The following is a 23849-nucleotide window of genomic DNA, read 5'->3' on the forward strand; positions in this document are numbered from 1 at the left end:
ATCCATTGTTTCTAATACTATTTCAAATGGAATCATTTGAAACCTTGATTAAAAATGTATACTGGCATGTCAGGTAAAGTATTAGGGAATAGAAATGTGCTTTTTAAGACCCATTATACAATTTCTGTTATTTGAGAAACAGAAAGTAAGAAACACATAAGTTTCCAAATAACAAGGCTGGCTACAGCACCCATCCTCAATTTTCTACCAGAGGTTATATAAAGAAATAAAATTATCAAAGGGAAGAGCATACAGAGGCATACACCAGCATTGTAAAAATCGATTTAAGAAGTGCAACTGCAGTTGTCTTTCCTGGGTTTTTAATTATGTGTTTGTTTGCCATGGTGGCCTAATTTAGTCAAGAAGATGAGCCAACATTAAAAGCTGGTAGGAGAGGTAAGTAATCCCCAGGGTGGGCTGCTTGTGCTCAAGAGTTTAAAAGCTCCGTACACAGAGGCAGAAGCCAAGACACATTTGAGAAGGGGGTCCACATGACAAACAGTGAAAGGCGAGCAAATCAAATTTTTCACAATTAGTTGAACAACAACTGTGACAGGTTTAGCGCTTAGCATTTTCATTCGTGTGCTCAAATTTGGTTATCTGTCCTCTTTTATGCAAATGCGATGTGACAGGAGAAGCTGGGAGCACTGGAGCAGGCCAATCACTCACAACAGGGGCTAGGGCTGCTCAGCCGAGAGGCCGGGATTAAGTGGACTGAATGCTGATGGATAAATGACAGCAGCCTCGCTGAAAGCCTCATGAACTGATTTAAAACTTCTAAGGGAGGATGCCAAGAATATAATTATGCTTTATGCCCCAGCCTAAACTGTCAAAAATAAAAAGATAAAAGAAGAATATAAATTGTACCAAATGAATATTATCAGCATTCATAATTTAACTAAACCCAACATGTTTATCCTACACTGGAAAATAGATAAGATTGGAAAGCTCTGTTCTTATACCACAGCCCTAAGGACTGCAGCAAAGTTTAAAAATTGAAAAGTGGAGCATAATGGAAGGAAATCCTAGACATCGCAGCTTTCTTCTTAAAGGGCACCCATGTCCAGCAAGGCAGGGGCCCTCCCTGCAGAGGTGGCCCAGGCAGTTCACCTTCTACTGTCTCTCTGCAGAGAGCTGGAGGTTCAGGGTTGTGTCTCCTTCAAGCCTAGAGCCGTGAAGCACAATCACCAGCACTGGGAGACTCTGAGTGACATTTCCATGAAGCTGCAGGTTGTCTGCATTCTGCCCAGCCAGTACTGGCGGTCAATGATTCTCTCAAGCCGGAAGGGTTGAAAAACGTTAGAGCTTGTTATCTCGTTTGCTTCATGAAGGTCTGGTAATTTTATCGTCTCTGTAAGTTCTTAAGAGAATGTTTGACAACACTAGATTTCTCAGAAGGTAGAGCCTCCTGTCTGAAATCCGGGATGTGAACTATTGTCCTCAGTTTCTTTCAACTTCTGACGACAGTTTCTCTATTATCACTATACACACACACACACACATACACACACGTGTGTGCACACACACACACAGAGCTTTCTGGGAAGACATCAATGATATAAGACAAGACAGAAAAAGCCCATACGTAGGTACTTTGTGGATAAATACATACAGAAAGGGAAAATATGATCTGAAATTCTCTTCATAAAAAGGGAGGATACCAAACAATGCCATACAGTAGGAAGAAACACAGAAAGTAAAGATGGCAACAAAGGCAAATCATGTTTAAATGAGCTACATAATACTCATACTGAAGAAAATAAATACACAAATTGAAAACATGATTTGTCCCAATCAATGCTATTAGTGGAAGAAAATCTTCCACTCTGTAAGAATCTTTGATATAATTTGTTACCTTAGAATTAAAATTCTTAAAATTCTTAAAATTCAGCATTGTTTACCACAAGATTAACTACTGTAGAGAATGTCATAAAATTCAGAAAATATTAGCTGTTACACATATGTATTTAAAAAAACAATAGAATAAAAATACCAATTCTTGTAACAAAGACTTGACCTTAATATGCTAAGAAGTAAGAAATAATTAAACCTATCTTTACAAGACTAGAATAATATAAATAGAACATTTATTACTAAACAAACCTCTTAAAATTTTTTATGGATATAAAAATATAGTTGCAAAAAAGTACACAAATCATAAGTATATATATCGACATTTTACAAAGTAAATACACCTGTTTAACCACCTTCAACATCAAGAAATAGAACTGCAGAATGATATGTCCCTTCTCATTCATTAGCCCTTCAAATGTAGACACTCTTTTGAACTCTATCAGCACAAATTTCTTTTGCCTGTTTTTGAAATTGATACAAATCAAGTCATACAAAATCTATTCTTCTGGCCTGACTTCTTTTTTTGGGAAGGTGGGAATGTCTGATTTCTTTACTCAATATTATGTTTGGGGCATATCTGTGTTGTTGTGTTTAGTTTACACTTTTTCATTGTATAATATTCCATGGTACATACAGAATATTCTACTATTGATAAACATGGGTTTGTTGCTATGAGCATTCCTGTACATTTACTTTGGTGCATATATATTTTCGTTTCCATGGAGTATATACTTAGGAGTGGGATGCTGGGTCATTGCCTCTGCATGTATATTTTAATGAATATATAGCTTTAGTAGAAACCTGCCTAATAGCTTTCTAAAGAAGAACAAAGCACTTTTTACATAGTAAGGAAATCTCACTATGCTCCGTGAAATTTTCTTTTAGATCACAAAAATATTAGCAAGAAAAGAAGTTGACCAAGATTAAATATACATGCCACAGACACAATTCTCAGCCAGAAAATAGTGTGCTTAAATTGAAACCTGAATCGATTTCCCCTATCTCTGTCAACCAATAGTATTTATTATGCCTCACCATGAGTAGAAAGCAGTGGTAGGCATCACCTCCAACTCCGATGCAGGCTGCTTAATGAGTTCGTTGAATGCACTAGAAAATGATCAGTTCATTGAGTGGCTTCCCCCAAAGTGTGCCATGTAACTGAAGTTACATTTATACTCCCACAAATCCCAGTCGTATGTGGCAGACACAGGACCCACTCTACGTCATTTACAACATGAGCCACATTTTTATTCATCTAACATACTGGCTATCCTTTTAGAACAACAAAAGTCCTGCTGTTTGGCCTATAAAAGTGCTTTTTCAGTGGGTAAATGGAGGCTGCTCTTCCTCATAGCCAGTCTTATACAGGTGAGGGCTTAGACATCACTGTAAGTCAATCATGACACTAGGGAGGCTCACCTGTTGCCGAAAAAGGAACGCACAGCTTAAGAAGCAAATCCAGGGGCGCCTGGGTGGCTCAGTGGGTTAAAGCCTCTGCCTTTGGCTCAGGTCATGATCTCAGGGTCTTGGGATTGAGCCCCGCATCGGGCTCTCTGCTCCGCAGGGAGCCTGCTTCCTCCTTTCTCTTTGCCTGCCTCTCTGCCTGCTTGTGATCTCTAATAAATAAATAAAATCTTTAAAAAAGAAGAAGCAGCAGCAGCAGCAGCAGCAAATCCAACTCCTATCTCTATCTACCAGGCATGCCGACACAGTCACAACTCAGAACATCAGCAACCTCCAAACAACATTCAAGTTTATGTCAGGAAGCCTATCCTCTAGTCCACACTCGCTTCTCCCCAAGTTTTCAATAGCTCCTAAGGAGAAGGAGTTGAGATCTGAATCTGTTTCCTCTGAGAAGGTTTCTCATCTGAGACTTTCCCCCACTTTTCCCCAGAAACAATTATGGTATATAGAGTTTTTTTTTTTTCTATTTTGGGGTGGGGTGTAGTTTATAATATTAAAAATGAAATCTTCACCCACTATCGCACAGTCAGCTTATCTTTCCCTGGCTCCACATAACTTTTCTTCTGGCAACTGACTCCTCTGTTCACCTGACCCTTGATGATCGTTCTCATAACTTCATACGTTACCTTGCTGCTATTCTCTAGCATAAGGTACCATTTCCATCCTCATTTTCCTAGAGAAGCGAGGTCCTTTCCTGGGAGGCCCCTGATTTCAGGCCACCCCTTCCCAAACCCTTACACAAATTCCCTCATGAACCCCTCCAATCCCCTGCCCCCTTCCCAGCCAGTGTGCCTGCTTCCATTCTCTCTGAATCTCCAGTTTTGATCAGAAATATCTATCGGTTATGAACAACTTCTCTTACATTCTTAATCTCCTCCTTCCCATCGATTCTTTTCCTTCAGCTTATAAAATATAGACCTTTCCTTTCCTTTACCCAGCAAAGTCTTCAAGCTAACCATACTACATTTTGCCTTCTGCTTTGAATTTCCCACATTCAGTCTCCACCAAACACCAGTCTGACTTCTCCTTCCATGAAACTGCCTATGCACTTTTGAATTTGCCATTCCACAGGTTCTTTCCATCTTGATCTTACCGACTTCTTAATCAAGCCCCCATTTGTGATGTTCTCTCCTTCACTGGCTTTTGTGACATCCTTTCAGTTAGGTCTTTTTTTTTTTTTCTAGCTACTCTTTTTCATCTACTTCAGGGGTACCCTCTCCTCTATCCTTTACAAATATTGGGGTTTACCATCCTTAGTTTTACCACTGTGCATGCTACCTGTCCCCACTGGAGAATCTCACTCAGGTAGTGTATATGGTTCTTCGACTTGTACCTACATCCCAGACTCCTCTCCTATACTTCAGATAGCAGACATCTGCCTAGAGGGTATTTCCATTTTGATATCCCTCAAGGCCCTGAAGCTCAACATGTCACACATGAATTCAACTTCCCTTCTTGTCCTACAAACTTGCTCCCAATCCCATTGGCCCAACTCAGGGTATGACACGACCATCACCTTTATTGCTCAGCTTAGAAACCTGGAGTCTCTGCCTTTGTTATATTCAATGTCCTCCCTGCCTCCAGTATATCCACCTCATCACTGCAAAAATAACCACTTCACATTTCCCTGCCCTCATCTCTTCCTTCTACTCCATCCCCTTCTTTCTTCTAAACTTTCAAACTGTTCAGTGCCCCCCGCCATTGCAACACCTCAGGATGAAGTTCAAAGATCTTACCATGCTCTGAACCTTCTTTCCAGACTCCTCCTATCCTAGTTTCTATTTCTTTTAAAACCAATTACATCCCAAGTGCTTCATGCTCCTAGCCACTCCTACTTATTTTCATAAATTGATGTTTACAGGAATTTCTTCCTTCTAAATATCAGGAGAGTAGATAGAGGGGCACCTGGGTGGCTCAGCCATTAAGCAGCTGCCTTCAGCTCATGTCATGATCCCAGGTTGCTGGGATTAAGCCCTGCAACAGGCTCCTTGCTCAGTGGGAAGCCTGCTTCTCCCTCTCCCACTCCCCCTGCTTGTGTTCCCTCTCTCGCTGTTTGCTGTGTCTGTCAAACAAATAAATAAAATCTTAAAAAAAAAAAAAGAGTAGATAGAGCAGAAAAAGATTATAAAAGGGATGGCAAGATATTTGTTTACTCACTGGCTTGAGAGGGCAAGAAATAAAAGGAGCTGTGTTAAAAGATGTTATGCATTGGGTCCCAGGAGCAAAGATTGATAGATTTGAAGAAGGATCATGGACTTCCTCAGACTGCAGTGCAGCTTTGCTGCCCTGAAGGTGTGGTACTGGTAAGGGAGAGGGGCACTGTGAAGTGTGGGTGTATCCAGTAAAGCAGTGCTGTAACAGAGGCCACAGAGATTGGCAGTAGAGGCTGTGGGGAAAGGTCCAGTTGAGTCTGGATGACAGAAGAATGACAGGGGACTAGTTAAGACTATTTAGGGAATGCTCAGGGGTAACTGGGAAAAATGATAAAAGTGGGGTGAAAATGTTATTTACCATTATAGGGTGGAGGCCATGAAGCAAATGATATTCCCAAGTACCTGCAAAGAAAACTGAAGTCATCTAATGGGAACCCTTTGAATTCTACCACCAAACTTTCTAAAAACATGACATTTTCCTCCTCTCCTTACTTTTCTCTATTACCTTCTTTTTTTTTTTTTTAAAGATTTTATTTATTTATTTGACAGACAGAGATCACAAGTAGGCAGAGAGAGGGTGGGGGAAGCAGGCTCTCTGCCAAGCAAAGAGCCCGATGCGGGGCTCGATCCCAGGATCCAGAGATCATGACCTGAGCTGAAGGCAGAGGCTCAACCCACTGAGCCACACAGGTGCCCCTCTCTATTACCTTCTAAAGGCAGTCCTAAATGTGTTTTGGATTTTTTCTCATTCCCTGTGTTTTGGCACCTTAAACTATCATTGTTAATCTTTTTATCTTCTTATTAGGACTTTTCTGTGAAGATTAAACATGATTTTCTGGCCTCCCTTTATCCTACTTGCCTTGCAAACTACTGATCTCTCACTCCTACCCTTAAAAATCTCAAAGAACCTGCCTGTACTCTGTTTTTACATCCTCACCTTCCTTTTGCTCTTTAGCCTATCCATTTTGTCTCCCATATCCATCATTAAAAAATAAGCAAAACAAAACAACAAAAAGACAAAAGCATATTCCAGAGTCAATGACTTCGTTATCCCCAAATCCAATGGACATTTTTCACATTTCATCTTACTTTGCCTTTTAACATTTGAAACTTTATCACCACCTCCTTCCTAAACATTTTTTTGGCAGGGGGCATGGGGTTGGGGGGCTATTCATAACTACCATTCCTGGTTTTGTTCCTACTCCTTTGGCTGTCCTTTCTAATTCTCCTTTACAGAATCTGCCTACATTATCTGAATTAAATGTAGACTTCCTCAATCTATATGCGATCTCTAGGAATCTCATTTTCACCCATAGATTAGTATTTCTGTACTGAATCATTCTCAAATTTTTATCACTGCATTGCAGTCACACTGGGCTTCCTTCTGCCCTCAAATATACCATATTTGGTCCTTGTATGGTATTTTCGCACAAAATGGTTTATTCCTCAAGAATATGCTCTCCCTCTAGTAAGATCCTGCTCAGCTTTCAGACCTCAACTAAAAGATCACTTTTCGTGGGAAGACTTTCCTGACATCATAGGTCAGGTTCATTTGCTTTATACTTCCATAAAACTGTTGTTTATTTTTTCCTTTAGAGCATTTAATTTATATTTTTGCTTTTGTTCTATGTTTTCTCTTTTGGATGATTTCACACACACCACCCACCCTCCCCTGAACTATGGTAAAAAGGGCAGGGAAAAATAAGTAAGCATTAGTTGTTTTAATCCTCACCCACCTTTTCATAGGTGAGCTCTGCCATTTCTCAGTATGAAGTCTCTTTCAGGCAGCAGTACTGGTGGGAAGAATAAATGAGTCACCATGTATGCAGGACTACTTAATTTACTGGCACTGGGTATGTAACCAGTGGGAGAAGTAAGTGTGCAGTACTTCCAGAAATTCCCAAGCATGTGAACTCGATTCCTTTTATATACCTCAAGGGTTTCATTCTTTATGAGTTGCATGCATCCTTCCAAGGCATTTCTCCAGATTGTGCCCTAAGATGGAACTGGGTATTAGTGTGCCTTTACTTTTTTCCCAAATTAAGCTTTTTGAGATAACTTAAATTCACAAGCAGTTGTAAGAAATAAAGATCTCGTGTATCCTTTACCAAGTTCCCTCCAACGGTAATATCTTGCAAAAACTGTAGTACAATGTTAACAACCATCTAATCAAGACACAGAACATTCCCATTACCTTAAGATCTCTCATGTTGTCCTTTTACATTCACACCCACCATTTCCATAACACCTAGCAACTTTTTGTCACTTCAAGAATATTATATGAATGGAATCACACAGTAAGTAGTCTTTTGGGATTGGCTTTTTTTTTTTAAATTTCCACTCAGCATAGTCTCTGGAAATTCATACAAGGTGTGGCACATATCAATAATGTGGTTTTTGTTTGTTTGTTGTTGTTTTTAATGCTGAGTAGTACTTCATGGAATGAATGTATCAAATCAATCTTTCACATATTCAAAGACATGTTAGATTGTTTCCAGTGGTTTATTATTGTGAACATTTATATATAAGTATTTGTGTGAAAATAAGTTAAATGCCCAGGAGTATAACTTTGGTTGATATGATGGTTGGTTTAGCTATTTTAAGAAACTGCCATACTGTTTCCCAGACTGACTATACAATTTAACATTCCCACTAGCTATCTATGAGTGATCCAGTTTCTTTTTCTTTTTCTTTTTTTTTTTTTTTGAGAGAGGTAAGGGGACAAAAGCAGGAGAGAATTTTAAGCAGGCTGCATGCCCAGAACTAAGCCCTGTGTAAGGCTTGATCTCTGGACCCTGAATCACGACTTGAGCTGAAAACAAGAGTGCACACTTAAGCTACTGAGGCACACAAGTGCCTTAATGAGTGATCCGGTTTCTGTGTATCCTTGCCAGCATTTGATTCTGTCCCTTTTTCTTTGGCCATTCTGACAGCAGGTAAGAACATCTTACAGTGGTTTTAATTTCCACTTCCCTAATGGCAGAGGATGTCGACTACCTTTTCATGTGTTTATCTGCCACCTGAATAGTCTCTTTGGTGAAATGTCTTTAGCCCATGTACTAGCTGGATTGTTTGCATTTTATTGTTGAGCTTTTAAGGAATTATATATTCTAGATACCAGTGCTGACACGCCATTTGGTTTACAAATTTCTTCCATGTGTAGCTTATGTTATTATAACAAATTCTTTCACACAGCAAGTTTTAAATTTTGATCAAGTCCCATTTGTCATGTTGTATGGGACCATACTTTTAGTGTCAAGTCTAAGAACTTTTGCTTAGTCCTAGATCAGACAGATTTTTCTTTTTCCTACAAATTTTATTGTTTTATATTTAAGTTCTTGATTCATTTTGAGTTAATTGTTGAATGAGGGGTGATTCTTAGGTCAGGGAGAGGAGTATTCGTTTTTGCCAATGGATGTCATGCGTTCAGGATCATTTGGATTTTATTTCCTACATTCAATTGTTTTTGTACCCTGTCAAAAATCAGTCGGGCGTATTTTTGTGCATCTTTAGGTCTCTATTCTGTTTCACTGATCCATGTGCTTATCCTCCCGTGAAGACCCCTCCTTTATAAACACAATCTCAATTACTATAGCTTTAAGTCTTGAAACGGGTAGACTGATTCCTTTCATTCCATTTCTCTTAAAATTGTATTCTGACTCTTTCACCTTTCCATATAAACTTTAAGATAATCTTACCTATAAAAAACTTACTGGGATTTTGGTATTATATTAAACCTGTGTGTGAATTTGGAGAATGAAGATATTATGTTGGGTTTTCTAATCCATGAACTCCAGCTCTCCATTTATTTATGTCTTCCTTGGTTATTGGCATTTTGTAGTTTTTAGCATACAAGTCCTGTACATGGTTAGATTTTCTTTTAGGTATATCATTTTTTTTTTTCCCGGTTTGGTTGTAACTAGCATTGCACTTTAAATTTCAGTCTCCCACCTGTTCGATGCTAGTATATAGAAAAAAAATTTATTCTTATATGTTTATGATTCGTAGTAAGCCATAGCTAGAATTGCACACAGAAAGGCCCTAACTGTTCATCTTTTGGAAAATTCCCAGGTCCAACGGGGCAAGAGCAGTCACACATAGGTTACGTAAATATGTAGCACAGTGAAAATCTTAGGAAATTGAACTTGGTTGAACATTAGGTCTGAATGGTGTGGCTTATGCTTTATGTGGTAATATAAGTTATGCTGAGGTGCTCTTGTGGCAGAGAAAAAGGGTGGGTCTTTTTTTGGAGGGATACCTTGGAACTCAGGCTGCAATCACCCCTATATTGAGTGTTTCCCCATGAGGAACAGAGGAGGGACACTGTATAAATGTATTCTTGGGTACATGTTTTTAATACACATTTTTGTATTTTATATAACTCACACCCCTGCAATCAAGACCTGAGCTAAGATCAAGAGTCAGACACTTACCTGACTGAGCCACTCAGGTGCCCTGGATATGTACTTTTAACAAATTTTATAAACTGAGCAATATATATATGATGCTCAATAGCTCATCAGCTTGGGAAGAAACCTAAAATACAAATGCATTCTTGCTTGTAGGCTGCTTTCTTTCAATTAGAACTTCCACAAATGCAGGACTAAATCTAGTCTCCCCATCTCCAGCACCTTAGAAGGCTCTATTCTGTGAGTAGTCCCAATTTGAGGATTCTCTCCTCTTTTTCACTGGGTATCTTGATAAAACAAAATTTAAAAACCTACTCTAGGTTAACCATAGAATCATTGGTTAGGATGCTATTTCGTTCTCAACATATGTAGTTTTCATCCATTTATTATTACAAATATGGCATATGTGAGGGCTATCGTGGCTAAAAGCCCTTTCTGGAGAAATAAAAGAACTAAAATCTAACCAAGTAGAAATTTAAAAAGCTATTAATGAGGTGCAATAAAAAATGGAGGCTCTCACTGCTAGGATAAATGAGGCAGAAGAAAGAATTAGCGATATAGAAGACCAAATGATAGAGTATAAAGAAGCTGAGCAAAAGAGGGACAAACAGCTACTGGACCACGAGGGGAGAATTCAAGAGATAAGTGACACCATAAGACGAAACAACATTAGAATAATTGGGATTCCAGAAGAAGAGGAAACAGAGAGGGGAGCAGAAGGTATATTGCAGAGAATTATTGGAGAGAATTTCCCCAATATGGCAAAGGGAACAAGCATCAAAATCCAGGAGGTTCAGAGAACCCCCCTCAAGATCAATAAGAATAGGTCCACACCCCGTCACCTAATAGTAAAATTTACAAGTCTTACTGACAAAGAGAAGATCCTGAAAGCAGCCCGGGAAAAGAAGTCTGTAACGTACAATGGTAAAAATATTAGATTGGCAGCAGACTTATCCACAGAGACCTGGCAGGCCAGAAAGAGCTGGCATGATATATTCAGAGTACTAAACGAGAAAAACATGCAGCCAAGAATACTATATCCAGCTAGGCTATCATTGAAAATAGAAGGAGAGATTAAAAGCTTCCAGGACAAACAAAAACTGAAAGAATTTGCAAACACCAAACCAGCTCTACAGGAAATATTGAAAGGGGTCCTCTAAGCAAAGAGAGACCCTAAAAGTAGTAGATCAGAAAGGAACAGAGACAATATACAATAACAGTCACCTTACAGGCAATACAATGGCACTAAATTCATATCTCTCAATACTTACCCTGAATGTTAATGGGCTAAATGCCCCAATCAAAAGACACAGGGTATCAGAATGGATAAAAAAACAAAACCCATCTATATGTTGCCTACAAGAAACTCATCTTAAACCCGAAGACACCTCCAGATTTAAAGTGAGGGGGTGGAAAAGAATTTACCATGCTAATGGACATCAGAAAAAAGCAGGAGTGGCAATCCTTATATCAGATCAATTAGATTTTAAGCCAAAGACTATAATAAGAGATGAGGAAGGACACTATATCATACTCAAAGGAACTGTCCAACAAGAAGATCTAACAATTTTAAATATCTATGCCCCTAACGTGGGAGCAGCCAACTATATAAACCAATTAATAACAAAATCAAAGAAACACATCGACAAATACAATAATAGTAGGGGACTTTAACACTCCCCTCACTGAAATGGACAGATCATCCAAGCAAAAGATCAACAAGGAAATCAAGGCCTTAAATGACACACTGGACCAGATGGACATCACAGATATATTCAGAACATTTCATCCCAAAGCAATAGAATACACATTCTTCTCTAGTGCACATGGAACATTCTCCAGAATAGATCACATTCTCGGTTCTAAATCAGGTCTCAACCGTTATCAAAAGATTGGAATCATTCCCTGCATATTTTCAGACCACAATGCTCTGAAGCTAGAACTCAATCACAAAAGGAAATTTGGAAAGAACCCAAATACATGGAGACTAAACAGCATCCTTCTAAAGAATGAATGGGTCAACCAGGAAATTAAAGAAGAATTGAAAAAATTCATGGAAACAAATAATGAAAACACAACAGTTCAAAAATCTGTGGGACACAACAAAGGCAGTCCTGAGAGGAAAATATATAGCGGTACAAGCCTTTCTCAAGAAACAAGAAAGGTCTCAGGTACACAACCTAACCCTACACCTAAAAGAGCTAGAGAAAGAACAAAAAAGAAACCCTAAACCCAGCAGGAGAAGAGAAATCATAAAGATCAGAGCAGAAATCAATGAAATAGAAACCAAAAAAACAATAGAACAAATCAATGAAACTAGGAGCTGGTTCTTTGAAAGAATTAATAAGATTGATAAACCCCTGGCCAGACTTATCAAAAAGAAAAGAGAAAGGACCCAAATAAATAAAATCATGAATGAAAGAGGAGAGATCACAACCAACACCAAAGAAATACAGACAATTATAAGAACATACTATGAGCAACTCTACGCCAACAAATTTGACAATCTGGAAGAAATGGATGCATTCCTAGAGACATATAAACTACCACAACTGAACCAGGAAGAAATAGAAAGCCTGAACAGACCCATAACCAGTAAGGAGATTGAAACAGTCATCCAAAATCTCCAAACAAACAAAAGCCCAGGGCCAGATGGCTTCCCGGGGGAATTCTACCAAACATTTAAAGAAGAACTAATTCCTATTCTCCTGAAACTGTTCCAAAAAATAGAAATGGAAGGAAAACTTCCAAACTCATTTTATGAGGCCAGCATCACCTTGATCCCAAAACCAGACAAGGATCCCATCAAAAAAGAGAACTACAGACCAATATCCTTGATGAACACAGATGCAAAAATTCTCACCAAAATACTAGCCAATAGGATTCAACAGTACATTAAAAGGATTATTCACCACGACCAAGTGGGATTTATTCCAGGGCTGCAAGGTTGGTTCAACATCCGCAAATCAATCAGTGTGATACAACACATTAATAAAAGAAAGAACAAGAACCATATGATACTCTCCATAGATGCTGAAAAAGCATTTGACAAAGTACAGCATCCCTTCCTGAGCTAACAATCAAATCAATACTCAAAGAATATTTTTAAGAGTTACCTGTTTGATGTTTAAATTCTTACCTCATTCAGACATGACAAATGCTAAGTGCCAGAGATCTTCTATCATTCTTTAATTTCTGCTAACTCTGAATATTAACTTGATAAAAAAATAAAGTGTGAAGTTGGCATATTACCTACTAGACTTATCACACAAAAACTAAATGCTGCATTAAACTTAGTACAAATTTGACTGCTATCCATTTCTAACTCCAAAATTGCAGACATCTCTCAGTATTTCTTCCTAACATCAACTTCTAATAAAAAGTGATGATCATTAAGTCTTACATCATAGATATTACTTTCTAATAAAAAGTGATGATCATTAAGTCTTACGTCATAGATATTACTTCTAAAAATGGTATGGTAACAACCCCGAAATTTTTTTAAATGAGATCTTTGGAATAAGTAACGTTTTAACATTAAGTGTTTCAAAAATGTGGGAGATTTTAAAAGCTTACTTTGCGTTTAACTTTCACTCTATCCTCCTTGAAGTCAGAAGTCTTTTCATTAACTCCATTTCCTAAATTCAAAATCCTCAAATACATTGCATACTCATTTTATATAATCAGAATCATGATTCTCATAGCACTAAACACAAAGTGTATTGTTCCATACTTCAGTAACACATTCTAGGTTTTAAAAAGGTGAATCAAAGACTGGCAAGAAAACACAACACTGCAAACCCTCAGATACTGGAATTAATGTCATACAATGTAGTGGATTAGATAAATATTAGATAAAACCATTACATAAATAGCTCAGGAAAATGTTCACGGTTTGCAAGGGATTTTATTCTTCCCAAGAAAATAGATTATCTTTTCAATTTTTTTTTTTATTTTTTGTTTAGGACATAGAAGGAAAAATCTATGGAACCCATTGTCTTCCCATTTCTATATAATTTCCTTTAGTCCATTTCATGCTTTGTGTTTCAGAAACAAATGTTCATGAATTTCATGGGGAAAACAAATTGTTTTCCTGAAGAAAAACAGTTTGGAGTTGAAATTTAAAAAAAAAATATGGGGAGTTTGTCATTGCTATAAATTATGTGGTCTTTTTGCATTCTTCTAGTGCTTGTGATATTGAGAAATGGAAATTCCAGTCCTGATTCTGCCATTTGTTTTATCTTATTTAGTAAATGTAAAGATTATTTGTCTTTTCAATACAGACTAGATATGAGACTATAAAAAGACTTTGGTATGGTATACAAAATCCTGGCAGCAACATACTGTGGAAAATACTTATAGTGTCACTACTGCATCAGAGTTGAACTACTCTATCAAGCATAATTTGGTTCCTGTTAAAATATGAATATAAATTTGGTTTTAACACATGCAAAAAACTGAATTTATGCTGCTCTCCAAAGCTAAACTGTGGAAGTACCTACACGTTTATACATCTCTGCTCTGTAAAAGATCAAACTGAAAACATAACGTGAGTTTTAAAAACAAGTATACTTTAACCCAGTAGTTTTGAGAATATATCTTGCAGGAATAATCAAAGATATTCAAGGGTACAGCATCATGTATATTAAAATAAAAAAAACGGACAGACAGGCCCTACACACCCAGAATAAGGATTCAATACATTATGATTCATCTACCACTAGAGGGGCTTTAAAAAATGGTATGATCTATCATAAATGAAAAAAGACCACTAAACGGTATACATTATATAACCCCATTTTTAAATGTTCTGTGATCATTTATAAAAAAAAACAGGCTTTCTATCCGGCTTTTTAACTTCTAGCTTTCTATATAGTAAGATATTACATGTGATTTAAAAAAAAATTTTTTAAAGACCAAAGTCATTCATACTTCATGCAGAAATATTTTTTTCAAGTTAAGTGAAGGTTGATAATGTGCTCAATCCGCAAATATCCACAGGGCTGGATATGTGAAGTATGTTTTAAAAATAATTTTACCCAGTACATCATTATTAACCAAAAACCTCCACTATTTCATAAGCAGCTTTAACTAGATTTGTATTGAGACTTGTGCACTTTTGAGATGATAATGTATTTTCTTGTAGAAACAGTGTCACAAGTGGAAGACAGATTATTACCAAGCTTACTTAACCCACATTATAGATGACAGAAGGTATATCTGCAATGAAAACAAAAAAAAATTGCAATATTTATCAATCTGTGAAACTGAATATGAAATGAGCATGCTGAATGCTGAAAAAGGTCAAATCAGGAAAACACTGAGATGAAAACTGAAAATTAGAGGGAAGTTCTAGAAACTTTCAATGGCTTTGGAGGCTGACAGCATAAGCACTTTACAGAATTTCATTTCAGAATATATGTCAGTCTTTCTTTGACACACAGTAGTTAAATTTATTACTCATGATAAGGAGAAACTTTCTGGCCCCCGAATAGAATAAAGAGATAATTCTAGCAGTAGAGAGGCAGGAATTAAGGAGAAGAAGGGTATGGAGGATCTGTATGTGTGTTAGAAAAGGCAGTCACTAGGCCAATAACAAATTGGTACCAAAGGTGACTTAGAACAATTTAAAGCGGGAATGGAGGGTACAGAGGAGAAGAGGTAATGTGGAGCCACTTGTACATATATGTGTGTATATATATATGTGTGTGTGTGTGTGTGTGTGTGAGTGTGTGTATATATATATATACACACATATATAAATATTTTCAAAATTCTCAACTGTGAAATACCTGAGGGCTGCAAATTCTTCTTTCTATTCCATATTAATATAACTGATGCAAGATGCAGGACAATTTTAAAAAGTTAACAACTGTTTTTAGTAAGACTATTTTATTTAAAAATTTTTCAAAATATAAAAATAATAAACATTATGGATATTTAACAAACAAAACAACATAATTCAACTATAAATAATAAAAATGTTGACAACCCCACATAAACATGTAATACTATAAACATTCTAAGCATACAAGAGTAGTTTTCTAGTTCAAGTTTTACCTTTTTCAAGTTTTATTATCACTTTGAAAAATAAACCAAAAAAAAAGCTGCTACAGCTTAACCAATTACTTTCGCTCCACTCAAAGAGCAGGGAATTTTTTCCCCATGCCAACACACATTCGTGAAATGGGATACTTATGGGCACAGGTATTAAAAACTGGAACAATCCAGTCTCCAGACCAGAAAAGACTCCTTTGGTGTTTTTAGGTTCAACAATCCACAGAAATTGAGTAAAACTAAACCATTTATTAAAGGAAATCTTGTGCCAGATAACATGTTCTGAAGTAATATCACATCCAAAACAGATTCAGGATTCTGAGAATCAAAAGTAAACATCTATGAATGCTTTGTTGATACTTAAAAACTGTATCTTAAGAACATTCACTAAGGTGCTGGAATGAAGTCTTCTAGATGTAGAAAACAATCTACACATCAATGCAACACTTGTATAATGTAAATAATGCATCCCTTTACAACTCATCAAATGTTCTATTATTATGTAAGAATTACCCTGCCGCCTCCTGTTCAGTTAAAGACAGATGGGAATTTGAAGCAGAGCAGGATTACAACATATTTTTAGGACTAGAAAAGTTTTCCACTTGAAATTTGGGATAACTGAGCCATGCTGAATGTATCTTTTTTTTTTTTTTTTTAAATTCTAGCCAGATTAAAGTTCTTCTTATCAAAAGAGCTAATGACAAACTGAAGAAACTACTTACTTTTTTTGGAAGCTGGGCACAAATAAGTGTACTGTAATTCTGTATCATATTTTTAAATTCTAACAGGCTGGGCTCTTTACCTGACTTACCACAGACCACTTTATGCTGTTAGATTAGAGTAAGTCACAAGTGATCATACATTAAAGCCTAGCGAAGTCTAGATAACAGGTTCAAAAATGATATTGAAAGGTTTTTTAGCACCAATAACTTTTTCCTAAGACACTTGAGGGGCTGCATCACTTTAAAGTATTATTTATCTTGTAAACAAGACCAAAAATATTCAGTTGATCTGTATTTTGAGCATAAATATTTATAAACTCTATTTAAAAAAAAACAAATATAGCATGACTAGAACTGCTAATAGTGTAAAATCTAAGTATATTGAAAAATATAAAGATATATAAAAGGCTTCCATAATGCAATCATGCAGAGGTAAACCACTTCATTCAATTACACAAAAGTGATTCTGTACAGTTATCTACACATAGCTCCATGAGAATCCTATTCAGGAAAACAAAATAATGAAAATCCTTATCTTTAATTAATAAACACATAGGAATTTAAATATGTAACTGACCTATTGGCTCTCATAGAAATTTTCAAAAAGTACAATGATCTTGCTGAGAGTCAAATCATCTCGACTTCTGATTCCCCATGGCATGTTTAATTTTGCTTTGCTTTATTTTGTCTTTTAATTTAAAAGCAAGGGAAAGAAAAAGAAAGATGACAAAGTAATGTTGAGGGTGCTGGTATATGGTCCACATCCAAGAACCAATCAAAACTGTTAACAAGTATGGTCTCTCTTCAGTCTATGTTCTTTGGGTTTCTAACCTAGCAAGTAAGTCACTACCATCAGGGAAGAGAACCTTCTTTCCTTGAAAAGAAAAAATATTGAACTAACTTGGGAAAAGTATCTCTGAACTCCTTGTGGCTATATGCTAGTTTGCAACTAAACAAACATGCTAGTTTGAACTAAAACAAAAATCTAATTTTAAAAATGTCCTGTATGCTACTAGGTCATAATTATATTAGAAGACCTTCCGAAATATATGTACTTTGCCTTTAAACACAAACCTAAAATTAACAAAGCAATTATCAACTAATGTGGATCAAAATAATTTACATTATGATTGATGTGTTCATTCTTTTTATTTTTCATGAAGACAAATGCACTGCACACTCAAGAAAAAAGTGTTTGCATAACAGTCAACTGCGCAAAAAAAAAAAGTGAAAATATGAGCATGGCTTAAAGAAACTAAAAAAACAAGGGTGAAAAGAGTCAAGTATAATTGGGCTTTTCTAATAAAGTATAACTTTCCAACTTCTCAAATGCCTCATGGGAATCTACGAAGGAATACTCAAATTAATTTTCTGAAAGCTTTATATGATGCTCATTATAAAAAAAGGTATTTGGGGTGAATATTTAGGATCAGATTTAATCACATTCTTTATAAATAATTCTAACCCATATTGCTTATAAATAAATATTATGAACATACATCTTTTAAACAACGTTAGACACACAACACAATTTCCTCTTGCTTTTAAGATTGTCTTTGATGTCTTGATTGCAAGTGAGGAAAATATGGAAAAACTGTGTAAATTAGACATTTAATAGATATTTCTCAATATTTATAATCCACAGATCATCCTGTATTACTTGAAAAGAAAATTATTCTCCTTGTTGGCTTTGAAGAGCTAAGAAACTTTTTAAAAAAATTATTTGGGTAAGTGGCCTTGGCAACAATTTCAGTTAAGTATATTTAGAAGAAATAGGCAAGTTATTACAGTGTATAAAAAAGTATTTTAGCATCTGTTCAAAATTATTTAAGTGACTATCCTAACCCCAGAAATGCATCCTAAAACCCGGAAAAATTAAAAACAGACCGATGCTTAACTTTTTAATCATTTTCTTCATTCTAAATTGTTCATGCTAATGAACACAATATCATGGCTTTATAGATTTCCTAGACACAATTTTCAACTTGGCTGAGACTGAACTTATCTCATATTAGGAAGCCAAGAGGTCTTTTTCCTTCTTAGTGTTTAAAAATTAAATGGCTATAAAGTAAGGGGAGAAGACGTTTAAGAGCAAAGTCAGACAAAGCACACACTCAGACATACTTCTGGACTCAGATGTAGCAATTAGAGAACTGCAAAAAGACAAAATGCGAATTATAGTACATGTAAACATCTATTCAAATTGATAAAGAGCAAACATAAAATGATAGGATGATATTATAACAGTCGTCTCCAGACAGGAACAGGTCTTGCTGCTGTAGTCACAAAGCTAAATTCAGGCAATGATGATCTCTCTCTGCTGGAAAAAGAGAAGACTATTAAAAAAAACTTTGAAAATTGTAAATAAATCTAAAAACCGAATCACACCATAAATTGATCTCCAACTTTTCTAAACATTAAGAGAAAATCTATTTGAGAAAGGAATCAAAATCAAAGTTGCAGACAAATTTCACAAAAAATCAGCTTTGGGTTAAAGATTTTAACAAAACCTCTCTGCATCATGCTTCCTCCTTAAAACATTAAGCCAAAGATCACAGCGCTACAACACAGCCATGATCTATAACTTCTGCTCATGAAGTGCAGTAACTGACAAGATAGTCGATTGTTAAAGAAGTGTGGGTAGGCAAAGTAACTTTAAGAAATCACAAACAAATTCCAAGATAGAGTATGTAAAAATAAAAGCAAGAACAATTTTCTTAAATTTCCCAATGATTTCAAAGTAATTGTGAGGTGTATCTAATTTCCTTAAACTCTGTATGATAACCCTTTCATTCTTTAATTACACTACAGGACATAAAATTCTGTACTAAGCACAATGATTAAACAACCAAAAATAAAAAGGGACACATCAGAATGAGACAGTGCTTCATATACAAAGGGAGACTAAATGGATGATGGGAAGTTAGTGGATGGATGAAATAAAGTAATAGGGAGGGAGGAATCAGGAACAATAATAAATTGATACCAAAAAAAGTAAAACAAATAAGTGCTTTCGATACACTATGTAATGAATACATATTACTGATAAACTGCAAGAAAGTTATTTACCAAACTCAGAATTTTTCTACTAACCAAGTATGATATTTTCATTAGAAAATAGTGAAAATGGCAGTCATTTCACCAAGATTTCTTTTTTTCTCAGAACTTTTAGGTAGCTAATTTGGAAGATAATCTCTTGTCATCTGATAAGTATATAATGATCAGAGAGAGAGAGAGAGAGAAAATAACAACAACAAAAAAAATGCTACTCTCCTCTAAAAGCCTGTATACATACCTGAGAGCAACTAGCCAGTTCAAGAAGTTAACAAGAACAGGGTAGTTCCTGAGATTTGGGAAAACAAAATTTTTTCTCTGCCTTACAAACATCATTCACTGATGACTTAATCCTAAATTTTTGTTTTTATTTATAGGGCTTTAGAAGAATAAAAGCCCTGAGAGAAAAGACCAAAAAGTGAACTAATTAACTAGAATTCCACGCAGGACATTTTTGTTTTTTAAAAGATTCAAAGATTTTTGTGTAAGGTAAGAAAAAAAGCTTGTAAATATTTCTACAAATTCTAGGACGACTAAAACTAATTTTCTACAACTGGTTCACTTTATGTGTAAGGGGAAGAAAAAAAGAAAATATAGATTGGTAAAGTTTGTATAACACTCTAAAATAACCACTGATATTTCAACATACCAAACAAGCAAATGTTTTGCTTTCTTATGTAACCCTTAGAGCCAATGATTAGTGTCCCAAGTTGAAGATTGGAAATACAGTCCCCATAAAACAGTTCTAGTCACAGGAAATTTCCTACAATTAAGCTCAGCCATACTTTTCTGTAGGTAATCAGCCTAAACCACTGAAGTTTTGTCTTATGGTAAACTATTGGTTGATACACTTGATTGTATTACAATAAAACAAGAGCTATGTAATACTCTCCCATTCCTGCAACATGATTTCATTAAATAGTTGGGCATCAATTAAATACTAAAATTAATTTTTTAAAATCTCACAATTATTCAATAACATTTAAACAACACTGCTTAAGACATAAAATATTGAGTGAAATATATAAAATGACAACTTAACCATCCCTTGAGGTAATCCTAATCAATCTTTTAACCAGTAATATACAATTTCTCTCTTTTTTTTTTTTTTTTTTTTGGGGTTAAGTAGCAGCTACCTACACTGTTCTGAATCCTTTTTTCACTTCAAACTCAGCCCAGATCTGTACTAAAGCAAAGAACTTGCTGGGAGAACTGCAGAGTTAAATATATGTTTCAAATTTTAGGTAGCATATCGTTAACAGAAAGGGTTTTAGACTTTGAGTTTAGAAGCAAAAGGAAAGTTGTAAGCAGAAGTCTACCAAGTCTAGTGAATAGGGAAGCTGAGCTATACTTTAGAAGTTAAATGAATTTTGTGCCAGCAAAAGCAAGCATTTGGGAACACTATATACAAAACTGTACTGAGACACATTTATTCAGACTATCATAACCAAATCTAAGTTGTTTCCATTGATAAGATGACAGAAACAACAATACCATCAACAGGTAGGGGGAACTGGCACAGATACATTAAAAAGTGTTTTATATTAAATATACTACACCAAGGAAACTACAGTATAAAAGGGACCTTAAGATCATCTAGTCCAAGCCCTTTCATTTTACAGACAAGGAAACACCCCTGGATAAGTTGAGAGACTTGTCTAAGGCCAAAGAGTCAGCTGCAGAGCTGGAACCAAAAGCTAAATCCCTTAACTCTTATCTGGTACCTCCACGCTAGGTCATCTTTGGATATTAAAAAATTAGTGGGATGGACTAGATTGGTGGCTCTTGGCATTTCTATTCTTACAGACAGACAGAAACCAAAGGCTAGTTTACTCCTGAAACAGACTACAACATTTAATACTCCAAAATTATTAATGTCTTAACTGTTGTGGAAATTCCATTAAGACTATATGTATATTCCTCCATCAGTATTTTTAACCCACTTCTGCAATACGTAACTGTTCAACTGTTTAGCAAAATGGTCTCAATAACTGAGAAGACCTTCAGGAGAGATTTGGAAAATTGATAAGAATTAACAAGGGAGGTAATTGTCACTCCATTACTGGAGATTTAAATATGCATTCATTCATTAATTCACCCAACAAACATCTGAGTGCCCATTATGAGCCAGGCTTTGTGATAATCACTAGAGATAAAAAGATGAATAAGACATGGTCCCCTTCCTAGAGGAGCTTGTAATTTAGTGGGGAAGACAGACATATAAACCAGATAAATTATATTACAACATAAGTACTATAACAGAGATATGAACAAAGTGCTGTATTAGAAGGGAGGGTAAAGGTACGAACTGGCTAATGACCAAGTCGTCTACCAATTTTGTGCAAGAACTACCATATTTACTGCAAACACAATCTCATGCTCAATCAATATTTAGGAAGAAGTAGAAATGTAGAGTTTAAAAAAAAAAAAAAAAGTTGGCACCCAAATCAGAATGCCTGCATTCAAATCTAGTCCTTTCACTCACTAGCTGTGACTCTGGGAAGTCACTCCATCTCTATTAGCCTAAGTTTCCTTATCTGTAAAATGGGAATTAGCAACTACTTCAAAGGGATACCTTGAGTTTAAAATCAGAACACATGAAAGTACATGCATAGTATTTATAAGCATATTCATTAATTTCAAAAATCCAGTAGCAATTAAGTACTAATATTTATAGTTAAAATCATCTTAATGATAATGAAAATGTAAATGTGAACCTAATGAATGTAATATTTACTGCTCATTCTTTGGAACGAAAGTGAAACACACTTGTTTTCTGATTCATTCAAAGCAACATGGCTTAAAACATTTTAATTTTAGGTTACTAGAGAATTTAAGACTAGGGAAACTGATAAGCTATTTATGGATTTAAGTAAGTAGGTAATTTCAGTTACATTATAAGGGAATTTTATAATAATTTCTAAAAATCAGGCTAAAATTTACTAGTCAAATTATAAAGCCAAAAATCAGCATGGAGATTTAACTGGCCTTTGAAAGATTTTCTTTCTTTATAATACCTGTTTGGTGTAAAGAGAAGAAACGTGAGCCTCTGCCAATTTGGCACCTTTCACGACTACTAAAAAGAAAAGAAAACAAACTTACCTAATGAATCAGAATAGCACATAGTCAACATACAAGAGACTACATAAAAATATATCACAGATCTAAGTAAAGAAGTTTTTGAGTAAAGTCACTATTTTGACAAAAGAAATCGATTTTGAAATTTTAAATAATAAGACATGTACCAAATGTAAGCCAAAACATTCCTATGAAATAGTATTACCATCAAGAACATATATACAACTTTAACCCTAAGTGTGGGAGGAAAAAAACAAAAGAGGAACAGCATCCATTAGTTATCCCACTGACAGAGGATTATGGTGTTGGAATTACAGTTTGTGACTGTGAGGAGCCCAGTACGGGAAGAAAGTTGATTTTTTTTAATGTGACACTGAATATAATCACTATAATCTCAGGAGGGGAAGAAACACTTGCAAATGAAATGATAAATTTTGAAAGGTAAATATGTAATCTCCCACCCCCTCATTCTACAAAGAATGCATTTATTTCCTGAAACTGCTGTATCAACTTTCAACGATCATGTTCAGAAATCCACTTAAAAGTCACAATACTGTTGCAAATGTCAAAGATTTTTATACAAGTATAGGAAATGCACACTTAAAATATCAGACTGGAACACTTACCAAACAGTGTTTTCCTAAAGTAGTATCTATAGTACATTTCTTTATTCATACATCTTCAAATGGTCAAGTTTTCTTTCATACATCCAAAATGTAATGTGATGTTTTCTTATTCACCAAATGTTAGCTCTACTTGAAGTCTGGTTCCAAACTAATCAGCCTGCTTTTAAATTTTAAGACATCTGTTGAAAATTTATAGGATCAAACCAAACTGAAGTGGTATAAATTTTTTACATTGGATTGTACATTATTGTAAAGGTACCAGTAACCATTATTAATAAATTAGTGATTATAGCTCCTTTTGTGATAATTGGGGGGAAGGGTAGATCACCATCTGGAATGGTCTATTTATTTTAATTTTTTTTTCTTTTCTTTCCTTTTTTTTTTTCTTTTTTCTTTTTTTAAAATCAAGGAACATTGTCTTGGTCTTTGTGG

At 35.5% G+C, this 23849-nt stretch overlaps 1 long non-coding RNA gene across 1 annotated transcript; it reads right to left on the reverse strand.

Annotated features, from left to right (window-relative positions):
* Nucleotides 1-16576: 16576 nt before the first annotated feature.
* LOC111147083 lies at nucleotides 16577-23803 on the reverse strand. The gene is made up of 2 exons (XR_002640591.1): nucleotides 22731-23803; nucleotides 16577-18979 (listed from the first exon to the last, which is right to left on the reverse strand). It is a non-coding gene; the product is annotated as an uncharacterized LOC111147083 (long non-coding RNA).
* Between the last annotated feature and the right edge of the window lie 46 nt (nucleotides 23804-23849).

Source organism: Enhydra lutris, unplaced genomic scaffold, assembly GCF_002288905.1.
Source record: "Enhydra lutris kenyoni isolate GAN:26980312 unplaced genomic scaffold, ASM228890v2 scaffoldscaffold15, whole genome shotgun sequence".
Taxonomy (NCBI): domain Eukaryota; kingdom Metazoa; phylum Chordata; class Mammalia; order Carnivora; family Mustelidae; genus Enhydra; species Enhydra lutris.